Here is a 17,493-nt window from a genome sequence, read left to right on the forward strand (position 1 = left end):
GGTTAGTAGACTTCCTTGGCTAGCAACACTTTTGACAAGGGGGTTAGGAAGTTGAAAAGGAGCTCTCCAAAACCCCCCAGAAGAAAGACATTAAAAAAATTCTTACTATTAATAAAATATTTTAGAGGAACTAATAATTCATTAATACGAATAGGCCAGGCATGTCTAATTAATCATGTTCATTAAAAACACATCAGACTTCTTATACAATTGATGTATTTCTACAAAGAGCATTGTGTTCCTTATCTATAAGTAGAAATTTCCACACTTGATCAAAGTAGCCTCTCTTTATAACTTAGACTTTGTTTATGGCTTACCCATTTTCTAATCAGAAACTTGTCTTCCTCCTGACTAAAAGAATACCTTGATAAAAATAAAGTTTAACTTATCAGTGTTTTTGTTTTTGTTTTTGTTTTTTTTGGGGGGGGGCGTTGGTTTAATGAAAGAAAGGTAAACCTTTGAGTTAAAAGGATGCAGAATATCATGGGTAGATTCATACATGGTCCGTTGAAGGTGTCTCAAAACTGTCAAAGGAATTTAGAAGATTACATGGATCTAGGAGAGAAGCTGTAGTATCTTAGTGCTGAGCCCAGAACATGCCATTGCTACTTGCAAGTTGTGTTCACTGAATACATGGCTCTGAAGTGTGAATTGTTAATTCATGGACTATAATGAATAAACTCTCTTACCCACCTTTTAATCTGCATATTGAGAAAAGCTTTCTTGGCTGATTACTAATGGTAGTCACAGCAATTGTATAGTCACTATGCTGGAGACTCTATGTCTTTCTGAGAGCTGCAGTTGTCTAGTAAATTTTCTTTGCTTTTCTCCCATTTCAGTTGACCCGTTTTGTCTATGAAAATAGTGAAATACTTCTGTCTACAGAGCAACTGAACAAGGAAGTTCCTTTTTTTTTTTTTTTTTTTCTTTTGGTTTTTTGAGACAGGGTTTCTCTTTATAGCTCTGGCTGTCCTGGAGCTCACTTTGTAGACCAGGCTGGCCTCGAACTCAGAAATCCGCCTGCCTCTGCCTCCCGAGTGCTGGGATTAAAGGCGTGCGCCACCACGCCCGGCAACAAGGAAGTTCCTAATGAGTACTTTTTGAGTGAGGAATCTAGTGAGGTCCTTAATCTCAAAAAGATTCATGGTGGCATGTGTTGATAGGGCATAGAAGCAGAAAATAGGAGTTTGGGGCCCTTATGTCCCATATCTTTTAGTCAACAAGATGGCTCAGAGACTAAAAGTGCTTTTTTTTTGTGCAAGACAAGCCAAGTTCAACCCCTGGAACTCATGGAAAAAAGGAATGTTGTACTCCTAAGGATTAACTTTTAACTTCTATTTGCACATGGGTGCCTGCATTCAAACACCTATGTGTGCTCACAGGCACACACACACACACACACACACACACACACACGGACACACACGGACACACACATGCATAGGGACACACATGCACATGGATGCACCCGCACATATCCACACACACAAGCACACAGGCACTCGTAAGTAAAGGACTCACAAAGATAGACAAGACCATTGCATTTCATAATTGTACCTGAGACACTGAAGAACTATGCCTCTCTCCCAGGACTCTGAGTGAACTAATAGTTTCTCTGCCCTTATTTACCCTGGGGGCCTACCATAGTGTCTGTCTTCAATAATGCCTGCCATAGTGCCTACCATCATGTCTGCCATACTGCCCACCATCATGTCTGCCATACTGCCCACCATCATGTTTTGCATAGTGCCTACCATCATGTCGGCCATAGTGCCTGTGGAGTTTTCCATAACGTGTTCCTTTTCTTCAGAGATTGGCTCCAGTATTTATATATGAAAACTGCTCATGCTACATTCATGTAAATGGGCAATGGGAGTAACTTTTCAATCCATGCAGGTATTTAAAGGTCAGTTATAATGGGTATATTAAGCCAAGCCACTTTCTGCATATATTAGTGAGCATGGCATTTATATATTAATATTTAGTAACAGTTATTAATCAAAGGGAACTTGGTTATGTTACTTAACTGTCTAAGGATTTTCATGTAAGACTATTTCCTAAGAATAATGGTGGTTATATTGTAAGTTGAAGCTGAAGGCAGAAACAGGACAAACAACATATTTACTTTCTTAAGGTTAATGAGCACATAGCTATTGTCACTCCTGGTAGACAGAGAACACAGGACATTTTGTAAGGACAATGCTGTATTTCCATTTTCCATTCTTTTATACTATTCTTTTGAAAGAAATCAAACTTCTCATCCCTGTGGACCATATACCTCAGCATCATTTTCCAGCCAGGTCCTGACATATTTACATAATAAAAGCTGTCAAAAATCCAAAATTGCAGAAAACACAAAACTAAGGAATAAGGTTAACTTTACATCCATGATCATTTTTTTTTACAGAATAAATTTCCTCCATGGTATGAATCTCTAAGTTTTACAATAAAAATTTTCCGTATATGAGATCTTTGCTCATTTAAAGCATTTTTGAAAGATTATAATAAAAGACATTTTAAAGGAAGATATTTTCCCAAGCTCAGATAAAGAGGAATTTTGTAGTTGTCATCGTTGATATTTATCTATTTGTTCTTGAACTTTGGGGCCCCTGTACTATTCGATTTCTTTTATTACTGGTTCATTTAGCCCACTCCTGGCTGCCTATCCATCCATGTCTTCACTAGCTTCCCCTGTTCTCCTGTAGCACCTCTTTTTGCCAACTGATCTATCATCCTCCATCTGTTGAATTTGCTATGTTCTTTCTAGCACAGCTCCGCCTCCGGCTTTCCTCCCAGCCACCTATCTTGCTGCCCTTCCATCTGCCAGCACGAGGAACATCTTTGCGACCTATTCATAACCAAAACCATGGCAAGTGTTACACATAAGCTAACCAAACACTCATTTCTTAAAGGGCCAGTGCAATCACAATAACAACTTACTATTCACCCTCTTAAAAGGTCAAATGCACATTTAGCATTTGAATTCTTCTACATCATAAAATTCTGAGCCATGTCCAACAGTATTCAATGACAGGGTCTTGAACAATAGAATGACTCCACTTCATAAAGACTAATGTTTTAATACTATTCTTTGGAGCCTTACTTTCTGTGTGGTCCAATCTGTTAATTATGCAAGGTTCATTGTCCAGAATTCTGTATATAATGATTAGAGATAACCTTCTCTTTAATAGTCCATTCTCACATTGGTTCGGTCCAGTTCAGTTCCATGAGCTTAGTGTTACAGAAATAAGTTTTAATTAGGATATGTGCTTCAGTTACCATAAGATATCAGAGACATTATGTAAACAATGCTAGCACTGGTAATTTTAGTTTTAATATTTTGATAGTTATATTGCATAAAGCATGAATCTTCCCTCCATGTTGACACACTTACTTGTCAATTGGAGGTTGACTTCTTGCAGTAGATGGAAGCCTACTGGAGGTTGAATAGGTCATAGGAAAACATTCAGGCAACATTATACATTGTTGCCTATTCATAATTCAAATTTATTTACCCTTTATCTACTGTGACTCTGACACTAATTAAGGTCAGGTTTATAGGAGGCATACTCTGGATTTATCTTTAAAAGGCATTTTGACAAATAAAACACTTAAATTAGTGGGTGTTTACTACTCTAGTTATGCTAATTGGTATTGTAAGATGTATTATAAGATGAAGTTTTAACATTTGCTTTTGACAGACTTTACTATTTGGGTTTGAAGATGATAGAAGATGTATAAATGATATGATACTCATTGGTTATTGAAAAGACAGTTCATTATCCTCACACCGGGAGGATTTACACAGATGCAAAGAGGCTGATCAGAAGGCAGAGCTGGTGAGGGGCTCTGTGTCTTTCAAGGGAAAAACAGAGATCATTGGGTTTGATTTCACAGGCTCTGGGAAACAGGGAGTAGGTATCTTCTCCTTTACCCACTCTCAATGATGGAAAGTGATTCGTGGTCCAAAGTATGGGCCAGAATAGCAAGACTGTTATAGTGTGGGTTCTGAGTTGGTGATGTACACTTGAAAAACGAGTTCAATTCGTTCCCTAGCAAGGTCAAATATTCAGAACATAGAGAATAAATGAGCGATGACCATAGAAAGAAAATTGGAGAGTTATGTGATATGGATCACAAGATTCTTTGGCTGCAAATGTTTCCAGTGAGACTATCAATGTCTGTGATGCTAAGCATGTTCAGCATTGAGCCGTACACATTACTCTGGCAGGGAAGGTTTGGTAGCCTTCCCCATCACCTTTCTGCCCAACTCTACCATCTCTGTCCTCTGTTTCATGATTGACTTCAGAGCAGATGTTTGGAACCTTTTCATTGATACTTCTCATGAATATTCTACTACCAGGATCCACTTTAAAACTGGCAATACTTGTGTCTTCAGTTCTTCTATGACTTTTGCCAAATACTTTTGGCTGACAGTATATTGTACTTCCGCCCTCAAGTTTTTGTTTATTTGATCCCATTGAACATCAAGTCCATCTTCTCATACTTATACAGGGTCAGAAACCACATTAGATCCTTAAATATACACGTACCACACTAGTTTGCCCTTGAGAGGAAATGTATTGAGAAATTAAAATAAAGTGGAGTGAAAAAGAGGGTCAGTTGGTGAAACAGACACTAAGCTGTTTTTATAAGACTGAACCTCCAGTCAGTTCTTTTTTTATTTGACTGTTTTTGGTTTTTTGTTTGTTTGTTTGTTTTGTTTTTGTGAGATAGGATCTCTCTATGTAGCCTGAAACTCACAGAGATCCACATGCCTCTGTGTGGGGATTAATGGCAGACAGCACCACACACCTCAGTCAATTTCAAAGAGCATTTCTGGGGACTGGAGAGACGGCATCACAGTTAAGATCCTTTGCGTCTATTCCACTGGAACCAAGTTCAGTTGCTGGCATGGAATCCAGTGACTCACATTCAGCCATAAGTAATACCAGCTCTAGCAGTCGATGCTTACTTCTGCCTTCTGGGAACACACACTCACACACACACACAAACACATCATACGCACAGTTACACATAATTAAGGTGTAGTAAAAAGTAAATACTTAAAAAAAGAGTATATATGAAAAGTATTTCATATAGTATATTCAGGGACTACTTCAGACATTTTTTACAATGGGAGACAAAGGAGGTGAAGTTTCTCCTTGCCAATCTTTGTTAAGGTTCATACAGGGAAAGCTTTGTGGCTTTTGCAAGGATGGAGCTCAGGGCAGTCCCTGGGATTCCCTAAGGGATGCTTTCTTACTGTGCAAATAAGCTATTATTTAATCAATTTGTGTATGTGTTAATGTTTGTGAAAATTGGAGCAACATCCCTCTTCAAATATTGATTGCCATGTCTCCTAATCTCCCACAAGTGATTTGCAACACCCACAATCTTAGCTGAATTATTTTTATATGTGTGTGCTATTTTGCATTATTCTAACCTGTTTTTCATCTGTCCTAATCAGGCTTAGTTGTATAGGCTTGACAAGAACAGATCGGGAAATGAGAGAGAGAAGAAAACTTGTTATTCCCATAGATACCATGAGAAAAGAATATATCACTGTTGGTCCAATACACGTGGAGTCTGGTTGGGGAGTAGAAGAGAAAGCACACTCTTCTACTTCAATTTGTTACAAAGTGGGTCCATTTCATATCTACATCATACATACTCCCTACAGGAAAATTTATGAGTCTATCATTTTGAGATGTTCATGCCTCCTGATGTCTCACTCTAAAATATTAACAAAAAAATTTTTAAATGTATTATCAAACTTTACATTAAGGAACTACATTCAGGATTCCGAAAGACTAGTGTTTAATAAGCTTGATGCATATAAAATCCCAGTTCTATTGATTTCCATTTCATACTTTGTATTTTGTGTTTGGCTACCACATCCATCCCTCAGCCAGATGCAACACACAGTACTGTTATCACTCTCAGCACTCAGTATTTACTACTCATCCTTAGGCAACTGCATCCCTAAGTTTCTGTCCCCCTCCTGTCTTCTCCATTTTCCTTTGGATGCTAAGAACCACCTCGGGCAGTAGACATTTGAGAACTGAATACTGTGGCTCAGCATCAGGAGACTCCAATAGGCAGGTACTTCCCTTCCCTCAGAGAGAACTCCACCTGTGACTTCCCTAGTGTGACTTGACTAGACTAGTCCTACAGACTGAACACATCAGCAGGTGTAAGCTGTCTGTGCCACACCAGGCTGCTGACACAAGCCCAGGGGATGGAGGAATGCTGGCAGAAAGGCTGTGCTCTGGGAAAGGATTGGGAAGCAGATAGCCTGGCAGCTTCTCACTGTTACGGATTTCTTTGTTTTTCAGGAAAATGAAGCCCATTGAACCAGAAAACAATCTTGTTGGCTTTCTTCACTTTGGTGACTGATAGATGGTGACCATATTTTTAAAATTTAGTCTCAACAAATATGCTTCATGCATATTATAGGTCTTATAACTTATGAATTACTATATTGCATATATATATTTACTAATAATGTAAATGTACTTGGAAAAGCATCCTTAAGGAATCTCATAATTTAAGCCTTTCAGTGAATACTTATTGATCTAGTTTTATACCCTAAAATGAAGCTTAGGGATTCGTGTGCTGAACATTTAGGTGCACTTAGGAACTGCCATATTGAGCAAATAGTTTTAATTCATAAAACCCTCTTACTGATAGGGTCATGGAGTACTCTGTGTTCAGTTTGCCACGTCTACAATTGTCATAAGCTTAATTTTTAAAAACAGTAGGAAAAATAACTCTAATTTCCAAGTAAATTTTACAGTATTCTATCATAATTCTTGTCATTTTGGAATGCGGTGTTCTTGGCAGCCAAGGAAGAACATAGGTAAAAGTCAGGATGCCAGGGGGCGGGGGGGAGGGGAGGAAGGGGGGGTTAGGATGGGGTGGAGAACTCTGGGTGGGGATACCAGGAGGGAGGGTCAACATTTGGGCTGTACATAAATAAAGTAATGAATTTTTAAAAAGTCAAACTGTCTCTGTTGGTTTTAAAAAGTCAAACTGTTTCTGACAAGGTCTTCCCTCAAGGACATGCTATTGCAAATCGTTCTCTTTACTTACATCTGCTAAAAGTAGAAAAAAAAAAAGCAAGGCAGTTTTTTGGGTATGACTGAATACTGCTGCATTTTCGGGTCTGATCACCTTTTAGAAAAATTTGAAATGAGGACATCAAGGTAAGAATCTGAGCTGAGCCCAAGCCCAGCCACAGCCCTGCTAAAACTTCTCCAGTAGGAGGTGACTTCCACTCACTGATTCAGCTCACTCCCAGGCTGCCCCTCCCCACTCGGCCAGCACCCATCTAAGCAAGGCACACACATCTAAGTTCCTGCACGTTCTCGAAAAGCCATTGCATAAAAAATAAATACTTCACATCCATACCGTCTGATATATGAAATAATGTCATCTCTCAGTTTACACAGTAATAAGTGAGGCTGGACGAGGAAATCTATACCATCGGCACCGCATCACCGTTATCCCAAGTGGGCACATCCTCCTTTGCAATTACCTAACCTAGAGAAAAATCGTGGACTCACCGTGTGGGTTGAATCATCTGCCGATCTTGCTATAATATCTGCTTCAAATTGCCCCTTTGAATAGACTCAGGGAGAGTTATGACACAATCGGCTTCTCTTCTGCAGCAGAAGGCAAGTTAAAAGGACCTCATGCTGTGACCTCAGAGGCAGGCACAGCCGCTCCCATCCTTCAGCCAACCTTCTGCAAAGAACAGGTTATAAGACTGCAAAGCTGGATCTCTACATAGCGATACTTTCAAATAAAGCATTCTGGACTGTGAGCTGTGGATTTACATTCCCGAACCTGGCTGGCTGGTGTCAATGCTGCTTCTGTGCCTGAAAATATTAAGCATTTCACTGCAGTCGCTTCATGCAAGAAACTATCTGAGGCGACTTCACAAACCCTGTCATTCTGTTCAGGGACTAAAGAATGAGCAGGGCATGCATAATTCATGCATTGGAGTCTTCAATGCACTTCCTGTAGCCTGGGCTCTACCCAGTAATGGGCTATTGATCACCTCATCCCTAAGACAATCGGAGAGCCCTGATTGGTTTATTTCCACAAATAAAATTACAACCTAAATCATAGGCAGAAGTCTCCAGCCCGGCTGCAGCCTCTCAGGGAAGATATTCTCAGTGCCGAAATGACATCTGCAAGCTGCAGAATGTCGAAGCTGGACTCTTTGGGGGCAGAAACGACAGAATCTGCTGTTTTCGTTCGTTTGAAAGGGCAAACTCAGTGCAGGATCAACCTAGGTATTCCATACTATTGGTATAACACACAGAGCTGTTTCCTTCTCCATCACCACAGAGACATCAACAAGAACAAATGAAAATTAAGACAAAATTACATAAAAGACACACACGCGGCAGCAAGTAGTAGAAGCGTTTTTACCTGCCTCCTTCAGTCACAGTTCTTAGAAGAATTATTCTAAAAGAGTTAGCTTGTCATTTCAGCGATGTGGAAAGGGCTCCTTCTATTCGAAATCTCAACGGATCATGTGATTATCTCTATTAAATATTCTAGACCATAATTACTTTTTATTCTGGGTGTGTCAATGTTCTGAGATTTTTTTTCCCCCCTCTGAGCATTTAAGCTTCAAAGAACATATCATTGTTTACAGTAGCCGGAAAAAAACCCAGCTGTTCAACAAAATGTACATTTAATTATGCCTAGATTCACTATAAAGAAAGAAACAGGTCCTAGCACTTTAAAATGCCATCATAGTATTTGCAGAAATACTACTGTGGGAGGTCCTTGTGAAAATGTGTGTATCTATAATTAGTGAACATCCACTACTCAAATACCTCAGGACTAAAACTAGTTGTCTGGTGTTTCTACACAGGAGGCACAAACATAATGCTCCTGAAGGCACTGAAAGCTATGAAGTCATGTCTTCCCAAAGCCTTTTTAAACACACATACATGAGTGCACACAAACACACATGCAATTGATATTCCTATATGCTATCACACTTGATTCCCTCATAAATCCAGAGGGAAACAGTCTTGCCTTGGGGCTAAAAAACTACAACGTGAGAACAACCATTTTCTTACCCAGCACTGTAGATGGTGCAGAGCAATTGCCTTTTAGAGAACCATGACTGTGTGGTCTTCAGTCAGTCAACCAACAGTAGATTCTAGCTTTTAGAGGCAGTACAGGTATTGATGGAGACACAGGTGCAGTGGAGAGATAAGTTGAAAAATGGTCCTTTTTTTCTAAGTTAATATGAGGAAGATCTGCACTTGACTGATGGAGACTCTTCTAGAACAGACTGCATGGCAGTGTAAGACACTAACCATCTAATTACTTTGGTAATAATAAGTCTATATTCATGCGATTTTCTTATGTCAAGGGTAGTTCTTATATTTATATTATTTATATTTATATGTTACTACCAATCTAACAAAATTTAACTAAATTACATGGTAGATCTTTTCTTATAATGTTTTTCTTTCTCTAATTAATGACCTTTGATGCCAAATATAGGATTGAAGGAACTCAGATTTTTAAAAATAATCTAATTTAGAGATCCACTAAAAGACACGATTTCTCATAAAAGATCATCTCATTTAAAATAGCAAAAGTTGGGAATAGGGAGAGATGGCTCATGAATTAAGAGCACTGACTGCTCTTCTGGAAAACCTAGGTTCAAATCACAGAACCCACATTACAGCTTACAACCATCAGTAACTCCCGTTACAGAAAATCCCGCACCTTCTGGCCTCTGACTGCATCATGTAAACACACAGTAAACAGGGATGCACGCACACAGAACACCCATACCAATAAAATAAAACAAAGAAACCATTGTTCTTTAAGTTAAAGTAAATAGATACATAAATAAAAAAGAAAAAAGATGGTTTTGGAATGTACTGGGTATGAGGCTATGAGGAGAATTTAAGTTCATGATGTAATGTTCAATAACTATAAATGACATGATTCAATAATGTGTGTCTAAGAGTTTTAGTTTGGTCTTTCTAAATAGAGTGAGAAGAATTCCCATGTCTTTTTCCATAAAAATTATGCACGACATCTATCTAAAATGAATTACATATGCCAGTTATCTGAAAATGGAAAGAACAAACACATGCGCGAGCACATGCACACACACACACACACACACACACACACACACACACACAGAGGTGGATACATGCACAAGAGACATGGGCAGGGAGTCAAATATTTGATCTAGAATGAACAAAGAATTAGGAGCCATCAAAAAAATAGGACAATGATATAGAAGACAAACAATGATGACAGTAAATCCCAAAGAATTCAGAAGGCTTCAATAAGTCCTGAATGAAAGTGAGTGCAGAGAGGGGACTACAACACTCCCAGGGTAAAACAAAGCTTGAGGCTGTAATAAAGACCCAGTGTCCCTTCTCCTGATGTCTGGCTATTCCTTGAGGAGGGTGGAGATGACACTTAACCAATCATTCCAGAAGGATGGAAAAGACACATGGTCATTTCGGGTAATTTGATCTCCTGGCAGATCAAAGGACTTTCCCACATTTTGAATTTACTATACCTGCACAATGTAGAATAAATTCTGCAAAGGACAACAAAATAAATTTAAAAATTGGGAATAAACCAAGGCACGTGTTAGATTGTCAAATCTGTGATATGTATTAAGATGTATAACTAATCTTAACTCCTATGATTTTGAACAATGTATGGTGTTTTTTGAATAACCCAGAAATAGTCAAATAATTAATAATAATATAATATATTGGAGGAAGAACTCATTGTTTATAAGACAAGGGGCAAGAACTATATGGAGGATATTGTGCATCCTGCAATTGAAAACAGTTCTTCTATTTGTTTTACCAATATCACAGTACATTCTAGAACACAGAAACTTAGCCTATGTGCTAAGTACACGCTAGACACATGCAAATTCCTCTTAACTGTATTCCAATATTTCAGGCATTATGGTGGAAATATTAGCATGGCTACCTATCCTAAGGAGAACACTCAGAAATGAATCCTTTATGGGGGTGATACTTAAAGAAAATGATTGGTGTAACAGATTAACACAGGTTGTAATGATGCACTGTGTATCAGGCTCTTAACAATAAGACCCTGCAGTGACATTCACCCTTCTTGAACATCAGTCATGCACAGTGAGAGCAAATGTGTGTTTATCATAATTTGGGTGAGAATTAGATAAGAGCACAGAGCACAGTCACAAAAAATTGCACTGATGGTCCTGAAAACACCTTCCATTGTTTCATCTGTACATTTTTATTAATCTCACAGAGTCACTAGGAAATTTAAATATTGTCATTACCTTATGCCACTTAACACAGTTTCCGTGTAACACCTTTTCTTTCAGGAAAAGGCATTTCTAGAGGGGAGGAATATTATGTGGTCATGAAAGATAGCAGGATGCCATAGTGAGCTCGAGAAAACCAAGTGTCGATGGTAGGAGATCATAAAACACCATGAGCATATTGATTGTATGAGAACATGGGACACTATAGTTACATCAATGCTATCAGAAGTAGGACATTGTGGATATATTGATGCTATAAGTAAGTGGGACATCATGGATGTATTGCTGGTATAAGAATATGGGACACAGTGGAAATATCAATGATATTAGAATGTGGAACCTTGTGTAAATTAATCCTATGAAAATGTAGGATGGCATGAAAATATCACTGGTATGAGAATATGAGACAGACAATATAGACATATTGATGCCATGAGACTGTGTGACAGTGGACATATAGACACTATGAGAATTTGGGACATTGTGGACAGAATGATGGTATAAGAATGAATCTTGAAATAAGACAAAACTATAGAAAATCTGATTTATAAAGATATTCTTTGTAAAACACAAAGGTTAAAATCCTGGATAAACAGGACCTTTATATTTAGTTATATGGTGATATTCTGCAGAGAAACAGGTATTTAAAGCTTAAAGAGAAGAACACAATTAAATTTTTGTGGAGAGAAGAATATAGACTACAACAACCAGATGCAAAGGGCATGCATGTTTAGTTCATTTCTATTTAGAGTCCATCACAGGTGATGTGGGCATGAGGCATATCTGGCGACATGTGGATGAGGAGAACATGAATGTGCTTAAACTTCAGAATAAGTAGTTCTCAGCAGGTTATAAGTTGGGAAGAGCTATAGAAAATGTTTTAACTTGTAACTTGTCTTTGTTCCCTCATCTCTGGTGCACTCAGAAATCAAATAAAGGTGTAAAATACAAATATATTGGTAGCAGAAAACTATTGTGAACTGGGACTATACTGTTAGATGTAACCAGAAGGGTTAAACCACAAAGCAAAACTATATGGCAATGACTTAAACACACACATTTCCTGTGGACAAATTGAGAATGGGGATAGATCTCATTAGTTAGGTTGGTAAACGATCTGGGCTATTCAGCTTGTGGAAATTAGTGAAATATTTCACAGATGAGAATGGACAAGAAAAGGGTGGAGGGTGAAGGCCTGAAATGCAGGAAAGCCATGACCATAAGACCCCCCTGTCAGCATCCTGACAGAATGACAAATAGCTGAGTGCACACTGCTGATATGTAGCATACATATTATGCCCAAATCTGAAGCAATACTTCCTTACTAATAGCAATACTATTCTGATCAGAAGAAAAGTATTGGTCAGCTAAACAGCATCTATTTCCATTTTATCAATTAAAAACTCATGGTCACAGATAAAAATGGTCAATTTACATGGCGTATGATGATACTGGATGTTTCTAGAGACAGACACAGGCAAGTAGAAATCACAAAGAAAAGTTACATTGCCATATAAAAATTAAATTCCAGATATAGTTACTTATGAAGAGATTAAAGGATGGTAGGATGCAAGATTGTACTCCGTACTCAGAGGAAACCTTTTATAGACAGTTTATAAACCTAAATATTTTCTATGATAATAACTTTTAATAAGTGAGGGTAAGGGGAAGTGAAAGGAACTCTTAAAAGTTTTTAAGCTGAAGTCCCTTTCCTATGTTTGTATATCCTTTTTAATGATAATAACCAGGAAGGGGGAAAATATCAAACAACAACGACGACAATGACGACAACAACGACAAAAACAACAACAGCAAAAACAAACACCATTATTCCAAATCACATTTGCTCTATTAAAGTACAACCAAACAAAACAATAGAAAAGAATTTCTTCAGCCACCAATAAGGGGTTTCAGGCCTATAGAGTTGGCTGAGCAATTAAAAGCTCTTGCTGCTTTTGCAGAGGACCCAGGAGAGGTTCCTAGCCCTCAGATGATAGCTTAAGACTCTCCTGAGCATAGCTCTAGTTCTAGGGGTTCCAGCATATCCTTCTGGCCCCCATGAGCACAGGGCATGAGTGCAGTACACTTATACACATCCAGAGAAAACATCCATACATATAAAATAAAAACAAATATCTTTTTATAAATGAAAGACTTTCAGTTCAAGAAAGAAGAAAACCAAGTACTTACAAGAGGTTCACCAGAAGTCGCAAAACTTTGGCACATTGTTCAGACACAAAATAATTCCTAGTTCTATTAAAAGTAGCTTTCCCCTAACATTTTAACGTACATTTTTCAGATATTAGTGTACGCAAATCATTCCCTTGGTTTAATAAAAATGACCTAATTGTAATTCATGTGAAACAGGATACCACAACCCCTACCATTAGTTACAATATAATTAAAACTACAATCTAAAGTATTTTAAGTTTGTAAAACTATTACAGATAATTACCATTATCCCTATTTAACCACACTTACTAACTATACTATACTAAAGGAAGCAGCTTTTCCTTTAGGAGGCTAAATGCTCTTAAGTGAATGCATGAGTAACTCCAAGTCAGCAGCTGTCTAAACCTATGCTACCCGCAGAGAGCCACTGAGCAGCCTTGGGCACAAAGCAGTCTGCCTTTCTAAAGAAACATCAGGGAAATGCTTGGAAATTATAGCCTACTAATCTTCTCTGGGAGCAAATTCAAACATTTTCAATTCTGTTGAGTCCAAATAAATGTTTGGTTCTAGACAAATTAGACCTATGTTGGAAAGTAAGACGCTCCTCATTGTGTGCCTCCTATTGTTAAGCCTTGTAAATATCTGTATATTCTTAATGACTTCGGGATTTTTGTGCTTTTAAAAGGTGTGCCTAAACCATGAATAACTTAAGAGTGTCTAGTGAGCAATGATATTAATCAGATGTCAGAATAGTAGGCAATGTGTTTCTTTCTCCCTCCATTACGGGACAACAATTAGAGATTCAGAAAGAATAATGGCAAGGTATCCAACTAAGAACCTACAAGAATTATAGCAAAGAACAGAGGACAATCTCAAAGGGGAAAAAAGTTGGTATAAGGCACAGTTGTGACATCTAGAGACTCCTACAAAGCTGGGACATCAATGTCAGCAATGCATAAATACTGTCATGGTTGCCAGTGTTCCCAGTGGCCTCTCTTCACAGGAAATGGCTCTTTGCTGCTGTACTTATCAACAGCCACTGGCAGTTTGAAATTTATTCATGAAAAAAGAGACACTCTGGACCTATCCCTAAAAAGGACCCATAGTTGTCCATTACACACCTCGCAATACTTCATGTGTCCCAGAGCTTGGAATTATGGTCTTACAGAGCCACCATGCTCCTTAACCACCTTTATGACTCTATTTCTGTGTCCATGCTTTACAGGCTGGTGGAACTAACTCTGCTGAGCCACGGAATTTCAAGCCCTGGGTTTATGAACTGTGTTCACAGCTGGTCTCGGAACCCTTGCTCCACTGACATTCCATGAGCCATACTTCAGACATCAACATTACTGCTGGCAAGCAATTCAATACTGGAGGCTCCAGAGCCACTGTTGCTCACATGAACCTATGCTCTGTACTCCAGCTCCACAGGCACTACAGCCATTTCTGCAGCAGACACATTTCTACACCACAGTGTCAATGCTTCAGTGGCTCTATGCTTTCCTGCACTCTGAATCCCATTTCTACATGCACTTTATGGGCATACATGTCACATGTTACCAATAGTGGGGACTAGTGCCAAGGAGACTCACATCTACCATAGTGGAACTGTAGCCTCCCACAAGCCTGAAGCAGGCTGAGCCAGAACTTGACCTTGCTGCCACTAAGGAGATTGTCTAGGGTAGAGCCTTCCTCCCTAGATCACTCTATTGTTCAGCCACTGTGCTCCTCTTTAACATACTGCTACCTGCTGAGAGGCCCCAGATCTATTCCGAAGACTACGTCCTATCCTACATGTCATCACCTGCAGCTGGTTCCAGGCTCCAAGAATGAATTGGTGGGAATGGGCTTTCCCCCCTCCTTTATAAAGCATGTTCGCCATTAAACATGTGAACCTTGAGCAAACTAGTTGTCTTGGTTCCATTATTTCTCAACCCGCCTAGGCTCCCTCTTCTCTTCTAGTTCCAAGATGCTTTCCAGGCTCGAACCCGGACATGAGAGCTGCAGGCCGGCCCCAACATGGAACCATATTCCTCTCTTGGATATTATTCCCATAAGCATGGCACTGGCATGAACACGAGAACATGAATTTCCATGGGAAACAAAAGTGATCAAGAGAACTCTGAAAGACTTGATCAGAAAGACCTCAGCCACCTACACTGCTCTGCTGTGACCTCCAAGTTTTGCCAGTAGATGCCTCCTTTATTTAGCTCAGTCCTTTATATAGCGCAGCGGTGTCCTCAGCTGAAAGCACTCGACTAAAGTCATACTGCTAGGTTGGAAGCAAATCAGTTGCTGAGCATCCTCACAGCCATCTGCAAAGGAAAGTATTTCACCACCAACACCACTTGCTTGTTTTGTTTTGTCCAAGACAAAGTCTCCTATGTAGCCCTGGTTGTCTTGGAACTCACTCTGTAGACCAGGTTGGCTTGGATCTCGCAGAGCTCCAACTGCCTCTGCCTCCCTAGTGCTGGAGTTAAAGGTGTGTACCATTACACTCGGCTCCCAAAACACGTTTGAAAAGTAGAATACGAGAGTTGCTTTCCCCATTAAATGTGAAGAGCTCAATATAAGGCAGTGAGGCAGAAGAGAGAGAGAAACCATGGGCATAATGCCAGCAAAGGGTCGCCATAACTTTCTAGTCACAAACCCCAAGGAGATAGAAATCTACAGATTGCCTGAAAATGACTTCAAAGAAATTGCGTCAAGGAGACTCGGGTGGCTTCAAGAAGCACAGACAGACAAGTGAGATTTTAAGAGGACATAAACAACTCAATAGAAAGAAATTTAATGAAAAACAATTCTGGAGTTGAAGAATACATCTGCTGAATTAAAAATTTAATCAAAGTATGATATTAGACATGATCAAGGAGAAAAAAATTCATTTTAATTTGAAGCCACCAGTATTTGGAAATACCAGTCAGAGAAGAATAATGTTAAAAGTAATTAGCATAAAAGGTATATGATTTGTATAATATAATCAAGTCACATGTTAGGACTTATAGGAGAAGAGAAAGAAAAACATTCAGAAATCGTTAAAGAAACTATGACTGAAAGGTTCCTGAATATGGAGAAAGACATGAATATCTATATACATAATATTTAAAAATCTCCAATATGGTTCAACTCTCAAAAGTCCTGACAAAACAATGTATAGTCAAAATGCCAAAAATAAATAACAACTTTGAAAAAAGAAAGCAAACAGGATTTCTTCACCTACAAAATATCTTCCTTAAGACTGCCAATAGATTTCTCAGAAGAAACTTTGTGGGCCAGCGGCTAATGAGCTACTTTACAGAACTGACAAACACGTCCAGCTGGGATCTCCATTTGTAGCAAAACTGTTCAAAAGAAAGGTAGAGGAAATAAAGCCATCCCCGTACAAACAAAATCCAAAGGAATCCTCAGTGGGGCTGGTTCCTGGCGCTGAAACTCAAGGGATCTAGTAACATGAAACTGTGTGAAGGGATTAATCTTACAGCAGAGAGGGTATAAGGAACCAAGTCCAGAGCCTTCCATACCACAACAGCATCAGATGAATCGTACTCTAGGATACAAGTTAAAAGACAAAAGTACCAAAACCCTGACAGCTACCATACCTTATGGGTGAATATTCAGTGTGGAAGATATACACTGTAAACATCAACCATTAAAATAGATGATGAGGAATAAGAGGTTTTGTATAGGATCAAACTAAGCAATGTTAGCTTAAAATGGACCATTATAAGATGTGAGCACAAAGTCAAACCTTTAATGCAGAAGCAGGAAAATAAAGATCAGAGTTTGTCTGAGAATTGATCAGATCACAGAGAGATCAAGAAATGAAGAAGTGGTTAAATGGAGCAATGAGAAGATAATAGTGATGTTCGGCACTGGCAATCTATGGCAATGTATTAAGTTCTCTTAACCAAAAAGATAGAGTGGCTGAACGATTATAAAGATGGGATGGAAAGGGCAATTCATTAATGAATAACACACAGATGAGCAGA

General features: G+C 38.8%; 1 protein-coding gene across 5 annotated transcripts in view; it reads right to left on the bottom strand.

The window, feature by feature from the left end:
• Cntn1 (contactin 1) overlaps positions 1–17,493 on the bottom strand; it is a 291,216-nt gene that overhangs the window by 173,310 nt on the left and 100,413 nt on the right. For 2 of the 5 annotated variants that reach the window (XM_021183310.3, XM_029469976.2), the window contains exon 1: positions 7,569–8,045. The exons of the other annotated variants lie outside the window; for them this stretch is intronic. The gene's annotated coding sequence lies outside the window, so the exon portion shown is untranslated. Of the gene's footprint in view, positions 1–7,568; positions 8,046–17,493 lie in introns of those variants that run through there. 5 annotated transcript variants of the gene reach the window in all.

The sequence above is a fragment of the Mus caroli genome, unplaced genomic scaffold, assembly GCF_978045245.1.
Source record: "Mus caroli unplaced genomic scaffold, Mus_caroli_1 scaffold_16, whole genome shotgun sequence".
In the NCBI taxonomy this organism is placed as follows: Eukaryota; Metazoa; Chordata; class Mammalia; order Rodentia; family Muridae; genus Mus; species Mus caroli.